The sequence below is a fragment of the Lutra lutra genome, chromosome X, assembly GCF_902655055.1.
Source record: "Lutra lutra chromosome X, mLutLut1.2, whole genome shotgun sequence".
Lineage (NCBI taxonomy): Eukaryota > Metazoa > Chordata > Mammalia > Carnivora > Mustelidae > Lutra > Lutra lutra.
In genome coordinates, this window is record NC_062296.1 from 65,174,965 (window position 1) to 65,190,439 (window position 15,475).

The following is a 15,475-nucleotide window of genomic DNA, read 5'->3' on the forward strand; positions in this document are numbered from 1 at the left end:
GCAAGAGATGGACAGAAAACAGGGCCCTAATTGCACTGTTTGTACACCTAGAGATGTATTACTTCTTCTTTTTTCTTTTCTTTTTTTTTTTTTTTTTTTTGGCTTAAGCTAGATTGAGTTGGGATTTTGTCACTTGCAACCAGAAGAATCCTAATTACAATATATTCTCTTCCCTCATACCCTCTTCCTCCAGAGAGCAGCAGATGATGTCAGGGTTCTGCTCATGCCCTCTTGGCACTTGCAGTCCTCATGTAGCTCGATGCCTTCTTACTACAGGCAAATGAGACACTCTTAGGCCACCAGCAGGAGAGGCTAGGGCTCTGTATTTAACACATACAGGGGCAGCTCTAAGCCAATGAGCAGCAGGAGACGGTAGATAAATAGCCCAGCTCCCCAGCTCCCCAGGCAGGACTGCAAGGCACATTGCACACTACTTCCCTGAGATCCCCAGCATAGCCCACCCTTGGTTACCATGGTGGTAACTTGTTTTGACCCTGAATTGGCTTCCCTCTCTTCCCTGTCTGGCTTCTCCACTCCCTACTGACGCCTCCTGGAATCGCCTCTCAGATAAACTACCTGCACCCAAATCCTTGTTGCAAGGTCAGCTTCTGGGGAAATCCAACCTAGAGAAATATACTGTTGCCAAAAAAAAAAAAAAAAATCAGGTAACTATGACTAATGATTACTACAACCTAAACCGTTTTGTCCCTATCTTTCTCATCGTTTCTTTCTGTAGTTTCTCAGCCCAAGGTGAGTCATGTTACTTGTTTCCGGTTACCTAATGCCTGGCTGCAGAGTTAGCTTGCAAATTAGGGCGGGGGGAGGAGGGGAATGGCCGTTGGGAATAGAAAGCGGGAAGTCACACTCCTGGTTTTTTGGCCATTATCGCGAATTCTGATTTGGAGTTGGCCTATATCTGGTCCGGGCTACGAAACATAAAAAATCTGCATGTACCCAGAGGTTTTCCTGTGGACCCCAATGAATGAGGAGCAAAGGTTTTACTAGTTTTTTCCTGTGAGAAAGTCAGCCTTGGACAGCTGGAGATCCTATCACGTTAAAACGGCTCCCTCCCTTCCACCTGGATTGCTCACACTTACCACAGGCCGTTGGAGACATCTTAGCCAAGAAACCCATAACTGTCGGGGAACTGTGGGCTGGAATGACATTTTCCCACAGGGAGAGGCCAACTCTCCCCGGCGGTGTGTGACACTTGGGAGTGCGCCTGCTCACAAACCCGTGCGCATGCCACGCGTGGTGTAAGCCACGCCCATCCTTCCCGGAGCCCACGCTCCTTCTACTTCACCAGACATCGGGCTGCCAAGCTTTACAGCTCCCAACACCTAGATACCTGTATTTTTCCAAAGCCTTGGTTTGGGAGTCATTTCCTCATGCGTTACAGCTCCTTTGGACTGAGTATGCTTCCGACGTCAGGGTAAGTGGGTAGGAGGGACTAATTAAATGGATTTAAGTGAAAGACTTTGCGATATCAGATGAAAAGAGTCCAAATCTAAATTGCCACCGCTAATGCTTCCAGGAATTAAGGATCTTTAAGGAGCAAAACACAGAAGATGGTATGGCATGAGAGAAAACCTTAATACGGCGTGTGAATACCTACATGACAATTCCAGCTCAGTCACTGCCAAGCCATCTGGCAGCAGGGACAGTGGTCCTAAATACAGACAATGGGGCTGGACTGCCTGGGTTTAAATGCCAGCTCCACCTCTTCCCAGCTGTGTGACCATGGGCAAGTTAAGTAACCTCTCTGGGCTCAGCTGCCTCCTCCACGAAGTGGGGATACTAATGGCACCTGTCTTGGAGGATGGACATAAGCATGAAATGAATTCATAGCTCTCAAAGGTTCAGAAGAGTGCCTGACACCTAGGAAGCTTCCACAGGTTTGCTCTCCTCAGCGATCACAGTCTCTCTGGGCCTGAGTCTTCTCAGCTGTAAACGGAGGATTCCTACCTGGCCTATATTTTGGGGTTTTATGAAGACAAAATGACACGTTATTGGAAGGGAAAATCTGGTAAAGCATAATATAAATTTAGGTTGTGATTAAATCAGCTCAAGGTTTTGTGGCCGACGATCCTCCCCTAAAAGAGCCGGGGTGGGCATTTAGAGGCTTGGTTAGTCTTGACTTCTGGGGAAGGAAACAAGAGCTCAGGGAAACACACCCTCCCCTCTACAAGGGTCGGACATATGGCTAGCAGCTGGGATTTATGCAAAGCATTCTTCGAATTAGTCCAAAAGCCCCACTGTTTAGTTATTGCCCCCAGCACAGCCATAAAACCGCAGCTCACAACTGCCTACAGGTTGTTGTATCCCCAGCCCATGCTCACCCCAGCCCCTTTCAGGCTGCCTAGCCATGGCCACTCTGAGCTCCCTGGCCCCAGAGCCACCTGCGTGTCCTCTGGCTAACTCAATCTGCTGTCAAAAAGGAGGAAGTAATTAAATGGGGGACATGTCAGTCCCACCACAGGCCCTGGAAAAGTCAATAAAATTTAGTCACCAGAATGGGAACTGATTTTTAACCACTCTGCTATAAACCATGACATGCACAAAAGATGTCAGCTTCAGGTTACATAAGGGACCAAGCCCAGGAACCCGGTGCACAGCAGTTTGCCTTCTGTGGGGCAGAAGGAAGGAAAATGGAGTACTACTTACTCCAGTGAAATGTGAGGTGAGAAAGGAAGGGAAAATATCTTGTTTCCTCCAAGACTCTGTGCCCCGAAGAGACTAGGGGGAGGGGCATTGGCAGTGGTGAAGAGGAGACAAATGGAAAACAGGACAAGATAATATATTGTTACTAGACAGGCCAGTCTGGCTCTGGGAAGCAGTATATAAGAGAATCAGCCATTAGACAGCAGTCCAATTAGCAACGTTGTTGCTGGCTCTCTATTCCAAAACCCTCTGCCAGTTCTGTTTCACTCTGCTAGTGTCTGAGTGGATTTTCTCAGCCTTTACAAGGCCCTGTCACTGAGGAGCTGCAGGGAGAAGAGGTTTGGAGGGAAGAACCAGAGCATATGGGAAACAGGATTCTGCTTGGCTGACCTGATGCACCCTGCCCGCCTGGCAGGCTTTTTCCTCCCATTGGTTCCTTTTGTGCTTTGTAAATCACGAACATGAAATCAGTATCACTGACCACTTTGTGAGAAATTCTGGCTATGATCTAGTAGGGCCAGCATCTAGATTTTGCCAAGAGCAATCGCAGTGGCTTGGGGTGGAGAGGGAGGAGAAGGTCTGTGAACAGGAGGTTTCCTTTTCACACATCAGAGACATCACAACAGACCCAGAGTCATAGAAATGTGCTGAATCATTCCATGCCTGGAGACTCAGCTCTTTTTGCAAAAAGGCCTAGGAACACTTTTGTTTCATGCCCCCCCAAAAAAGTCAAAGGTGACTTATTTTTTTTTACGATTTAATTTATTTGAGATAGAGTGAGAGAGAGAGAGAGAGCACAAGCAGGGGGAGTAGCGGGCAGAGGGAGAAGCAGGCTCTCCCCTGGGCAAGGAGCTCAAGCACAAGACTTGATCCCAGGACTCCGGGATCATGATCTGAGCTAAAGGCAGACACTTAACCGACTGAGCCACCCAGGTGCCCCAGAGGTGACTTATTTAGGAATTTCAATGAAATGCTAAATGCAAAATGCAGAGCGTAAAGCAACCCACAACTATCTTATTAAAGTTAGTAGTTAACCTTCATTGAACACTTCTTACTAATTTTAATCCTCACAACTTTCCTGGATAGTAGGTTCTAATATCATTACACTTATTTTACAGATGAAAAGACTGAGCCCCAGAGAAATGAAGTAACATGCCCAAGGTCATGTGGCTGAAGAGCGGTAGAAATGAGAATTGAATAGTCAATCACTCAATATTTACTTCCTGTCAGCTCTCCATGCTAGCAATAGAGGACACTTTCCTGATGCTGGGCAGATTCCCAGACCTTTTCATGTACATTATCTCACTGGATAAGCAAACACATCTCTTGAGGCAGGAGTGCTTGCCCCCAATTGAGAGATGCGGAAACTGACATAGAGGAGGATTAAGTGGCCCTCACAATATTATAGAGGGGGAAATGAAGAGTAGAAGTCAAACACCCCTTCTGGTCTTCTTCTCTCCATACCCCTGAGGCTTCAGTATACTAAGTGTTTACATATGGCAAGCTCCCATCGGCCCTAGTAAAATGTGCAGCACTGCTCCCCAGGAAGGCCCCCCTCCTCTGCTTCGGGAGACAGGTGTGATGGCTTCCTCACTGACCACATCCACCTTACCAGTGACGTGCACGCGTATTTCCTGTGAGGTGGCCACACGTGGCCACACGGGTTGTTCTGCAAATGGCCTCAGCCCATCTGTGGAGGCACTGTTGACCTTGTAGATGTGGTAACTTTATCATTTTAGTAAGATAATTTTCCAGTAGATGGCAGTAATGTGTCTTGAGGAAGGGATGGGCACCTCTTCCTAATTCATGCAAAGGCAGTGTAGGGGCAAGTGGGGCCCCTGATGTTGTCTGTTTTAAATTCTTTTACCCATAGGAGCAAGATGGCATTGATCCTTCTGTCTTCTGTTCCCACTTAAGACCTAAAATGGGAGATTTCGCTCTGCAAAAATTCATCTATTGATATTTAAGAAAATGCTTACCAGGCGCCTCCAATGGAACAGTTCTGTACAAGGTGGACCTACCATGGTGAACAAAGGAAACAGTCCCCACCGTCTTTGTTCTGGAAGCTCAGTAAAGGAGTGTGGAAGGCATGAAAGGTCAGTACAGTTTAAATGGCTTACCCTTTCTCTCTGATTTGCCTCTATTCTGTACATTATGAGAGCTCAACAGCAATAACAGCTCAACTCTTTGGACTCCTTTGCAGCTAGAAGTTGTCATGGGACCCAGTTCTGCCCATGAGACATAAAGAGTAGTCAATGGACACTCACTTTTCCCCTTCTCCCTTCTTTCTGGATAGAACACAGATACTATGCCTGAGTAGCAGCAGTCATCTTGTAAACATGAGGACAAAACCTACTTGCTATAGGCAGCAGAGAAAGAGGAGAAAAGGCGTCTGAGTCTGGTGTGGCATTATTGAGCTATAAAAATGGTGCTGAATAGCCTATCTTATTTGGGGAGATAAATAAACCCCCATTAAACTACCATCAGCCAAGTTTTCTATTACTTACAGCTAAACATGACTGTAACTCACACAAGGAGCCAGACACTAATCAGTATAAAAAATAAATGTGAATAAATGCCACACTAGAGAAGTACACAGCACTGTGGAAAGGTAAGCTGAGGCACCTGACCAACTCAGAGGCAAATAAAGCTTTGTGGAGAAAATGACATTGAATCTCAGTAACCAGGGGGTTGGAGTGACATGCCTTTTGGTAGAGTAAAAAAAAAAAAGTTGTACGAAGGCCTTGAGGAGGGAGGAAGCATATACATTGGGGGTAGAGAGAGAGGGACAGTTTACACAGGTACACAGGTAAATCAGTCCCTGGGGATCAAAATTGTGACCTTAACCTCTTTGCTTAGTTCATTAACCAACAGGATTGACTAATCACAGCCAGCTAACCACTCAGGCATCGCCAAGGGGAAAGAATGCGAATGGAGGATTTCCCTGGGCCTGGCTGAATTGGAAAGAAAATTAAGATCACTTCTGATTATTCACATCAATAGAAGGAAAGGAAGATGCCCAAAGAGGGTCGATATAAAAGTACAGGGAGGATGATGAGTATCCACACAACCTGGCACACCATACATGTTTATTGAATGAACAAATGATGGCAGTGAAAGTAATTTCAAACTGCGAAATGATGCACCCATCATTACTTCCAGTCTACAATGTGTTGTACCATACTCAATCTTCAAGGTCTAGTTCACAAAAGATAACAACAGAAATCCTTTTATGTTCTTGCAAAGTACAGGGTTCAGGATGCTGTCTTCCTATTGGTGAATCTTGGCTTTTGCCCTTTTCTCTGCAAAGGGAGAGGCTTTCTCTCGAAAAATCATTCCTCTGAATGCTCGCCTTTTTTCTACTTCCCCTCTACCGGATTCTCCCGACCTTCTGGATCACTTCCTATTAAAAAATGTTTCTGTTTCAAACCCTGGTGAACTATTCATTTGCCTAACCATCACAGACAGATCTTCAGCTCTGCCTCTGGGAATATTGCTTCTCTCTTTCTACTTCTCTCCCCCAGGGAAATGGCAGTCTCTCCATGCCCCACCCCACTTCTCACCATCCTTGCTCCAGCCCACGCTCACCCCTCGGGGCCCCACGTGCAGCCTCTTTTTGGCCACACAGTCCTTCTTGCCAATCTTGAATGGCACCTGGCTCCAGCACCATCCCTCCCCTCTGCCTGAATCACTGTACCTGCTTTATTCCCATTTTACTGTGTCCTTTAGCCAACCCCTCCCCCAGGAAACCTTCCCCTACACTCCAGCCACATGGCTTTTCCTCTCCACACTCAGATAACCCTGGGCTATCAGGTCCTGTTCCCTGCTCAGTCTCTCCCACTGGCCAGAGGACTCTAGGAGGTAAGGACTCTGCCATCCTGTTCACTGATCAATCACCAGCCTTCAAGAACAATTACAACACACTGCAGGCACGGAGTGAATACTTACTGTGGTCACATTATAGCAGATTCCTTTCTATTTTCCACATGATTATAAGCTCCCGGAGGACACGGTTTAGGTATTTTCCATCTTTGCAAACTCCCAATTAGGAACAAAGTCTGACACAGGATAAGGAAAGGGGAGGGTGGACTCCTTACATGTTTAACCTGGAGAAGAGTTAACTGGGTAAGAAGTGGGGAGGACCCACTCACTGTCTTTAAATATGTGAAAGGCTGCCAAATGGACTAATACAAAGCTACTTCAAGTATGGTCCACAGACCAGCAGCAACTGCAACACCTGGGAACTCACGCTGTTGCTCAGGTCCCACCACAGACCCACCAAACCAGAAATTCTGGGATGGGACCTGGGGCTGCTTTGAAGAGCACTCCTGCGGACTGCGATGCATGCTACAGTTTGAGAGAAGACTTGGGCTAATGGTAAGCATATTCTGGGTTAAGAAGGAGACAGTTTTCCATTGAATACACAGAAAATTCCTCTATAGGTCTACCCAGTAATGGCAGAGGCTGCCTTGTTAAGTTCCCCGCAGCTCTACAGGTCCTAGAAAGGCAGAGGAACCTCCCATTGGGCCTCTGTTGGGATTTTATGCCTTGATTATGACACTATTGATCCAGCCAGGAGACAAGACACCAGAGTAACAAAAGCCCTTCAGGAATGTCCCATGGATCTCTGGCTTGCAGGATCGGGGGCTGGGGACGGTTGAGGGGGTCCCTCCAGGCAGACCAGTTCCACCTCTCCAGCTACCTGGAGCCCGAGGGGTGGGAGAGTCAGTGGGGCAAAGGTGACACAGGCAGGAGGAGGGCAGCCATATTCATCTTTTTAATTTGAGAAAGGCTTTCTGGCTGTAGAAGGAAAAGAACCTTGCAGTTACAATAATAGAAATAGCAAAAGTTAACATTTATCAAGCATTTACTCTGTGCCGGGTGCAGTGCTAACTTGCTTGGCAAGGATTTTGTCATTTGATTCTTCCAAGAACCCTATAAAAATTGCTAATATCTCTTAACTGAAATAAGGAAATAAAGTGAGAAAGAGGCAAAATGCCTTCTCAAAAGATCACGCTGTTAATAAAAGCAAGAGCAAGAACCCAAGCCTTCTGGCTTCGGAGTTTCATCTCATGACTTCAATTCTGTGCTCCTTAACTCTAAGTAGTTAAATGTTCTATGTTCAGGATCCAGAAGGTCTTCAGCCAGGGCCAGTGAGATGCCCAAGCAGCAGAGCTGGGGGAGGAGAGTGAGCTATGAAGAAAATGGGATTGGCCAGGGTGGGCTAGAATATATGACAGCAATAACCCCTGCCCCCTGACATCTCAGTGCCTTAAAACAATCAATGTTTGCTTCCTGCCCCCCAGGAAGTCTATCACAGGTGTTCCTAGGTGGGCTGCTTTTCTGGGAGTACTCCTCCCACCTAGGTCAGACCCAGGAACCTTCCACAGTTGGCTCCATCTTCCCCTGGAGCCCCAGGGGACCATCTGTCCCCACCAGCTGACCGGAAAAGACTGGGAACAAGGGAAGGACCTCACCACTTACTCGAGGGGCCATGCCTGGGAGCCAAGTGGGCCACCTCCCCCACACTGTACTAACCAGAACTAGTTCTATGACCCTGCATCAGTGCAAAGGAGCAAGCACAAAGCTCTTCCTGGGACTTTGGAAGACAATGAAAGGCTGGTCAGCACCGGAATTATCACTGCCACAGAGAGATTTTTTATTTTCACCCATGAAGGGGCAAACTCATCTCTAGACACAATCTCTGAACTATTTGGATGGTAAAACACTTTAGGTCCTTACATTTCTAGGTGTAGGCTTATACAGAAATTATGTATATGCCCTTAAGCCAACATATGTATGAGATATTTGATTTGCTTGATTTCTTTGTGTGTGTGTGTGTGTGTTTTAAGAAATATATATTAAGATATGTTTCATTATTTTCTGCTTCCACCCCATTGAACTGGCTTGACACCCTCTGGCATGTTTATGTCCCGCTCTGGAGACCCCTGCCTGGGAGCTCTGAGAGCTGCCCAGAGGGGAGGCAGTTTGCTGGGCTGGAAGCGAGGGCTCCTGGGGCACAGTGCTTTCCCAGGGATGTCCCAGCATGGTGGGCAGAAATGGTTAGAGAGCAGGGAGGGGATTGCTCTGAGCCATCCTGTATTTCTCTCCGCGGAGGACTCCATCCTCTTCCTCCCTCCCTCTGCCCAGATCTCTGACTTAGGTGCCAGTGTGATATGAGAACCCTCCTATTAGGTGGAAGTAACTGACCCCCTAAGCCCACTCTGACTCTAAGTTTTACCAGTTCCATGAACACATAGGGAGGAGCAGCAGCGAGGTGAGAGGTCGGAAAGCTGCCTTGATTCACTGCTTCACTGATGTGCCAATATCAGAGGGGAAGAGGCAGGATAATACGGTTTGAAATCTGAGTTAGCTGTTAATATTTGGCCTGTGGGGATAAGCTGGTATGAAATTCAGAAAGACAAATGGGAGAGCGTAAAGGAATAATGATAGTGATAACTAGCTCTTATGGAGTGCTTACCATACGCCAAGCCTGTTTCAAATACTTCATCTCCATTAATACACTACAGCCCTTTGAAACAGATATTAACTCTGCTAATTTGTTTGAATTCAATCAATCAAATTGAATTTGGAGGAGGAAACTGAGGCACAGATAGGTTTAACTGAAGGATGTAGAGGTTTACTAAAGCCCAGCCTGGCCCACTGACAAGCAGCATTGGCCTCCCCTAGGAGCTTACTAGAAATGCGGAACCTGGGCCCCACCCAGGACCATTGAATCAGAGCTCCCCGGTTTAGCAAGACCCAGCCCCCAGGGGATATAGACACATTAGAGCCTGAGAAAGGCTGGATTAGTGAGGCAACAAGGTCTTATTCAGCCCACATCATCAGTGGCCTCTTGTTTCAAGAAATTGTTGCTTCTCCAGTGCTGAAGTTAGGCAGGAACCTGCCAAGCTAAATTCTTCCTCTCTATGATCTAGAATGATCTAGAAGTGATATCTGCCATTCCCAAATGCCAAGTGTTAGGTTAGAGTGGCCAGCATTTAGAATGGAAAAAAAAATCATTATTTCCCAAAAGAAAGAGCTCAGGAAATTGGTATATACAAAGATATGATTGGTTCCTACTTCTCTTTCCCATGGCTCTAAAGCAACAGTGGTGAAGAATGAGACTCCGAAATGAGTTGGCCTCATTCAACTTCATAGCCCACATTGCTGTGTAGTCAGACAAGTCATTAGTCTGTCTTAGCCTCAGTTTCTTCCTGGGCAAGATGCAGATGCATGTAACATAGGAACAGGCTGTACAGCTGTCAAGAGGATTAAATAAAATAATCCATGTGAAACAGTACTGTGAACACATAGTTAATACTCAGTACAGTTGAACTTGACTATTACGAAGGGTGGTCATAGATGATTCTAGCTTAGGCTTATAATCTCAACTAAGATTGTTTGGGGTGCCCTGGAATGGACTGTGTGTGCCTAAATCTCAAGACGGAATGAACAATTCGTTTAGAAGTTGTTATAAAAACAATGGATGTTAGAGACCCCAGCTTTGCGCAGGTCAAAAAACCCGTTGCATAAATGAACCATCAAATACTGAAGCACAAATACCTTCACTTTGAAAGAAGACCTTAGGAGCAGTTCTATCTTCCAGATGATTCAGAGTCGATTTGACTGTTTTCCTCTGTATTGTTTCAAGCTGTTCTTTCTAGAGGGCAACTCAGAAGGTTGGCACCTTCAGTCATTTTGCACAGTATTGAGGAAAATTCTGTAAAATACCAGGATTTTTCTCAAAAATATGTGTCAATGATAAATTTAAATAAGAAGGGACAGATCCAGGGTGTGTAGCTGATAAAAACAAAAAGGGAGCTTTCGGTGACCCTAAACACTTTTGTTTTTTCTGTTTGTAATTACATATACCGTTTGTGTCTAGAGTCATTTACATTTATCTGGGCAGGTTTCAACAGCAGTTCAGACACACCCATTCCAGAATTATTTCACCTACTTGGTATGATTCTTTTTTTTTTTTAATAATTAAATTTTTTTTAAAGATTTTATCTATTTATTTGACAGAGAGAGAGAGAGATCACAAGTAGGCAGCCAGAGAGAGGAGGGGGGAAGCAGGCTCCCTGATCAGGGAGCCCAATGTGGGGCTCGGTCCCAGGACCCTGAGATCATGACCTGAGCTGAAAGCAGACGCTTAACCCACTGAGCCACCCAGATGCCCCTCAGTACAATTCTTGAGCAAACTTTTGTTCATTTTGACCACCAGAAACTTCCCTCATAATATATAGAAGGAACCACTGTGTAGCGAGTGGCCAGCTATCCTCAGCTGGACCATCGTGTGGAGAAAACACAGTCCCAGACCCACTCTGGACCACCAGGGCCACCCTGTGACCTCACACAACTCACTCAACCTCTCTGGACCTTCCTTGGTTGCCACAGCTTTCACATCATCATTCAGATAGCTGGCCCAACTCCCTCACCATCCTCCTCTTGTAGTGAAGAGTAGATGAAAGAAATTCACAAGTGCTAAGCCAAAGGCATATATAAATTTTGGTCGACTAATATTTGTTTTACTTCTTTTATGTTGTTCAGATGTGGAGAGCTAAATGAAAATTATTTTTCCTATTCCCACAGAAGATAAAGAGGAGAAGATTCCATTCATTATCTCTTTCTACTAAAAGCCTATATGGGGGTGCCTGGCTCGCACAGTTGGTTGAGCGTCCGAGTCTTGGTTTCTGCTGATGTCGTGATCTCAGGGTTGTGGGATTGAGTCCCATGTCAGGCTTCCTGCTGAGTGGGAATCTGCTACTCTCCCTCTCCCTCTCCCCTTTCCCCTGCTCGCCCTCACACTCTCACTCTCAAATAAATTCAAATAAAATAGTTTTTTAAAAAGCCTCCGTGTGTGTGTGTGTGTGTGTGTGTGTGTGTGTAGTGGTGATTTGAAAAAGAAAAGCAGCCAGAAGATAAAAGGGAGACACACACAAACAGAAAACCGTGGAGATCAATGTCATTAGGAATCCTGGTATGAGCACTGACTAGCTGTGTGACCTTGTGTAAGCCCTGTTGCCTCTTGAGGCCTCAGTTTCCTCACCTATAAGATGAACAAACCAGACTACATCATCTCTCATGTCTTCTCAACTTTCAGTGATCTATGGTGCTCTCCCCAGTCAAGCTCAACAAACCGGTCACCTCCCCTACATGACAATGATGGATGAGTCAACTCCCAGAAGCAGGGTGGAGCCAGTCCAGACCCTGTCCACAACCTTGTAACATAGGGCTCTGGCCTTCCCAGGGAAGGTTGGCCTTTCTGTTTCCATAGCAGACCAGGAGTGGTAGCAGAGGAAATGCCATGAAGGAAGAAAGAGGGTGAAAGGAAGACGAGTCGCCAGGATGTAACACTCTGTACTGACAATGTTCACCATCACTTGTAGTTTTCAAGATATTTATATGAATAATATCCATTATATTGACATTGTGATGAGGGTGAGACCATGACATTTACTATATATCCCATGCCTGGCATGGCCTGGGCCTGGCACATAGGCTCAGTACGTGTTTATTATAAAAAAAGAATCGGTGAAAGGTCTCCTCTCATCTGGTGAGGTAGGTGTGGTTATTTTCCCCATATTTAGCTGAGGAAACAGATTCAGGAGAGGTAGCTGATTGCTGAAGTTTGCCTGGCGGTGAAGATGAACTGTGATTTGACTGTGTCTTCCATTTCTTAAACCTGTGCTTGTTCCCTATGTCATCATTCCAGTGCTAAAGGTTATTGAGAAATGGCCACACATTCTTTGCAGCTTCAAGAAATTGAGTCCTTTTATCCACCCACTGAATTCTAAGCATGGTCACTTGTCTCACCACTGGGAACACTGCCATTGCCATGTGAAGAAGCCCAGGGCAGCCAACCGGAAAGTGAGGAACCGTGTGGACCGAGAGGCTTGAGCAACCCCAGCTATCTCAGCCATCCCCACTGAGGCTCCTAACATTTGAATGGGACCATCTCAGATCACCCAGTCCTAGTCAAGCCAACTCAAAGAAGAAGCCACAAAATCGTAAGCAGAAAAATGATTGTTGCTGTAAGCTACTCAGGTTGGGGTTGATTTGTTACACACCAGAAGCCGGCTGATACAAATAGTATCCTTCCACTCCCATGACTTCTGATGTTTCATGGTGACTATTATTTGACGCTGAATTGCCCTTCTTTCTCACACAACCTTGAAGTCATTCCTCATGCAAATACATATGCACACACTAGCACACATGCAAATGCACACAGATGTCTAGGGAAAAGAAGGGGCGCCAGCTTTTATAGAACTTTGTTTCGGCATGTGAAGGAGGAATTCTAAGCCCTTCTCTCCTTATAATCAGCAGCCAGCTCATGGTTGCCCTTTGTCTCACTGTCAACGGGCTTTTGTGGGGGAGTCTAGAGTAGAAAAGCAGGAAAAAGGAGATGGGAAAATAGGAAGGAGGAGAAAAGGGTTCTCACCTGGGGAGTCTGGCCATGAGGAGACCTCAGGCTTAATCACAGGGCCACAGCCTCCTAGCCTCTGCCCACAAACTGGGATCAATGAGTCAGCTGGAGGCCTTTGACCCAGGTGAGCCAACAGAATGGACACCGCCCACCACCTCAGTTAGCCTGCGACTCCTGGGCCTGGTGAGGGCAGCTGGTGCTTATGCAAAAACCAAGGTTACAGCAAAGAAAGTTCATGTCTTTCCAGAGCCTGGCATCTCTTGGATTGGCACCGTTGGGTCCTGCCTGGCTTTTCAAGTTAGCAGCTGCCAACCGGCAGGAGCCCGTGCCCGCAGCTGCTGCTATTGCCACCTTTGATGGTCTGTCACTGGGACCATTTCTGTGCTCTGGTTGTGGTCACAGAACATCTGCAATTAACCAACCGTGAGGGACCTGCTAGCTCACCCAGGGAGACAACAGAGTGGGGGAAAAAACTGCTAGGAGGAAAGGAACAAAACACAGCCCATTGCGGGGAAGCCCAGCAGAATTGCCAAACCGCCCGGCGAGAGCAGAGCCTGTCACAGCAGACAAGGCAAAAGCACCTGAGCCCAAGAAGACTGCCCGGCACATAGTAGGTGCTCAGTACAGCTTTGTGGGATGAAGGAATACAAATAGCCCAGCTGCAGAAGCAGGGCTTATGTCTGTTCTCAGATCTTACTGCAAACACGTTTGGCCCTCCTTGCTAAAACCTGCCTCTGCTCCCCAGGTCACCTCTGACCCTCGGAATGAGAGGGACTCCAGGCCACATTTAACTGCCGGCACAAATGCCTCCTGATTACCTTGGAAACTGAGATGGGGGCCATCAGCTTCCTTTCCTAGTGAACTCGGTGCAGATTAGATCAAATAAATTAGCATCCTCCATCTCAATCACATCGCTCGATGGAAACAACTTTATGCGCTGAGGCAGGGGTTAACTTACAATTCCCTGCCTCCAGATAAAGATTTACTTATGTGTTTACTTATTTATGCCTCATCTCCCTGCACAAAAGGTTTAAGACAGCAATGGAAAAATATCAAATGCAGCATTCTATGTTCAATCTGACAAGCCTGGAGAAGAAGGAAGCTTTTTTTGTTGTTTTTTGTTTTTGGTTTTGTTTATGTTTTTCTGGCAGCGTCTTTTGACCTACACTTGGCATTCTGTGTAATGTCCATGTGCAAGAGATTGCAGTGGTGGGAAGGTCACGGGTCATGCGGTGTCAGCACAGCCCACGCAGGGGGATGTGAACCTCCAGGCCTATCCGAGCTGAACCTCTGGCCAAATGAGGTCATGGGACAGGAATGTCAATTCTAGAGAATGTATGTTTTCTGGTTTTACAATACAATTTGGGGAGGTGAAAGATCGTGTCATTACAAAGTCAATAGAGTTCAGAGCAGAGGGCAAGGAAGGAGGGGAGTGGGAGTAATGTTTGCCAATTTGTCAGGCTCTAAGTCCCCATATCTCTCTTTACGCAATCAAGAGTGATCATAGGCAGCTTCTGGGGAAATATCGCAGTCCTGATATTTTCAGTGGAACAATTATGTGTTTGTAAGTTATATACAACACCACTGGAAGAAGGATAGGCAGGACAGATGACCCACAGGCAGGGTCAGTGATAAAAATTGGCTTAAGGAGGCAGCCTGGGGTGGTTGGAAAGAATCACCTAGGCTATAAGGATGATGGAGGGGAAAGGGGGGCAGAAGATACAGCCCTGAGCCTAGCAATGATGGCAACTCAACCAGGGATGGGCTCAGAATTCCAGACACAAGCTGCTCCCCAGGGGAGGCTTGTTTTCAGTTGGTTGACTTGTTTCTCTTTAACATGAAATCGTTTTCAAAAATAGAAAGGCAGGAGGAATTTTACAGTGAACATCCATATACCCAACACCTAGGTTTGACAATTAACATTTTGCTACAGTTGCTTTATTGCATATCTAGCCCTTCATCCATCTGTCTGGCCATCTTATTTTTACCTTAAGGAGGGCACGTGATATAATGAGCACTGGGTACTATATAAGACTGATGAATCACTGAACTCTACCTCTGAAACTAGGAATACACTCAATGTTAATTAATTGAATTTAAATTTTAAAAAAGGGAGTTACAGATGTCAGTTCACTACCTCCCAAATACATCCATACTTGTGTCATTAATGGTTGGTTGTTCAATATTTGGTGTTTTTGCCCCTTGAGATTATATTTATAGATAATGAAACACACATACATACCTTCAGTTAGTACTTGACAAATTCCAGCAAAGGCATAAAACAGTGCAACCCAAGTCCAATCAAGATAAAGAGCATGGCCATCATCCAGAAAGTTCCCTCATACCCCTTCCCAGTAAATCCCTGCCCCTAACAATCAGAGG

General features: G+C 46.1%; 2 long non-coding RNA genes across 3 annotated transcripts in view; one reads left to right on the forward strand and one right to left on the reverse strand.

Annotated features, from left to right (window-relative positions):
- The window catches only part of LOC125092365 (uncharacterized), a 53,765-nt gene that overhangs the window by 8,677 nt on the left and 29,613 nt on the right, over positions 1 to 15,475 (reverse strand). The gene's annotated exons all lie outside the window — the stretch shown is intronic.
- On the forward strand, positions 1,329 to 11,422 carry LOC125092363 (uncharacterized). Of its 2 annotated transcripts, XR_007124883.1 has the most exons (4): positions 1,329 to 1,432; positions 4,535 to 4,757; positions 6,923 to 7,038; positions 11,215 to 11,422. It is a non-coding gene; the product is annotated as an uncharacterized LOC125092363 (long non-coding RNA). The 2 variants fall into 2 exon arrangements; XR_007124884.1 differs by lacking the exon at positions 6,923 to 7,038.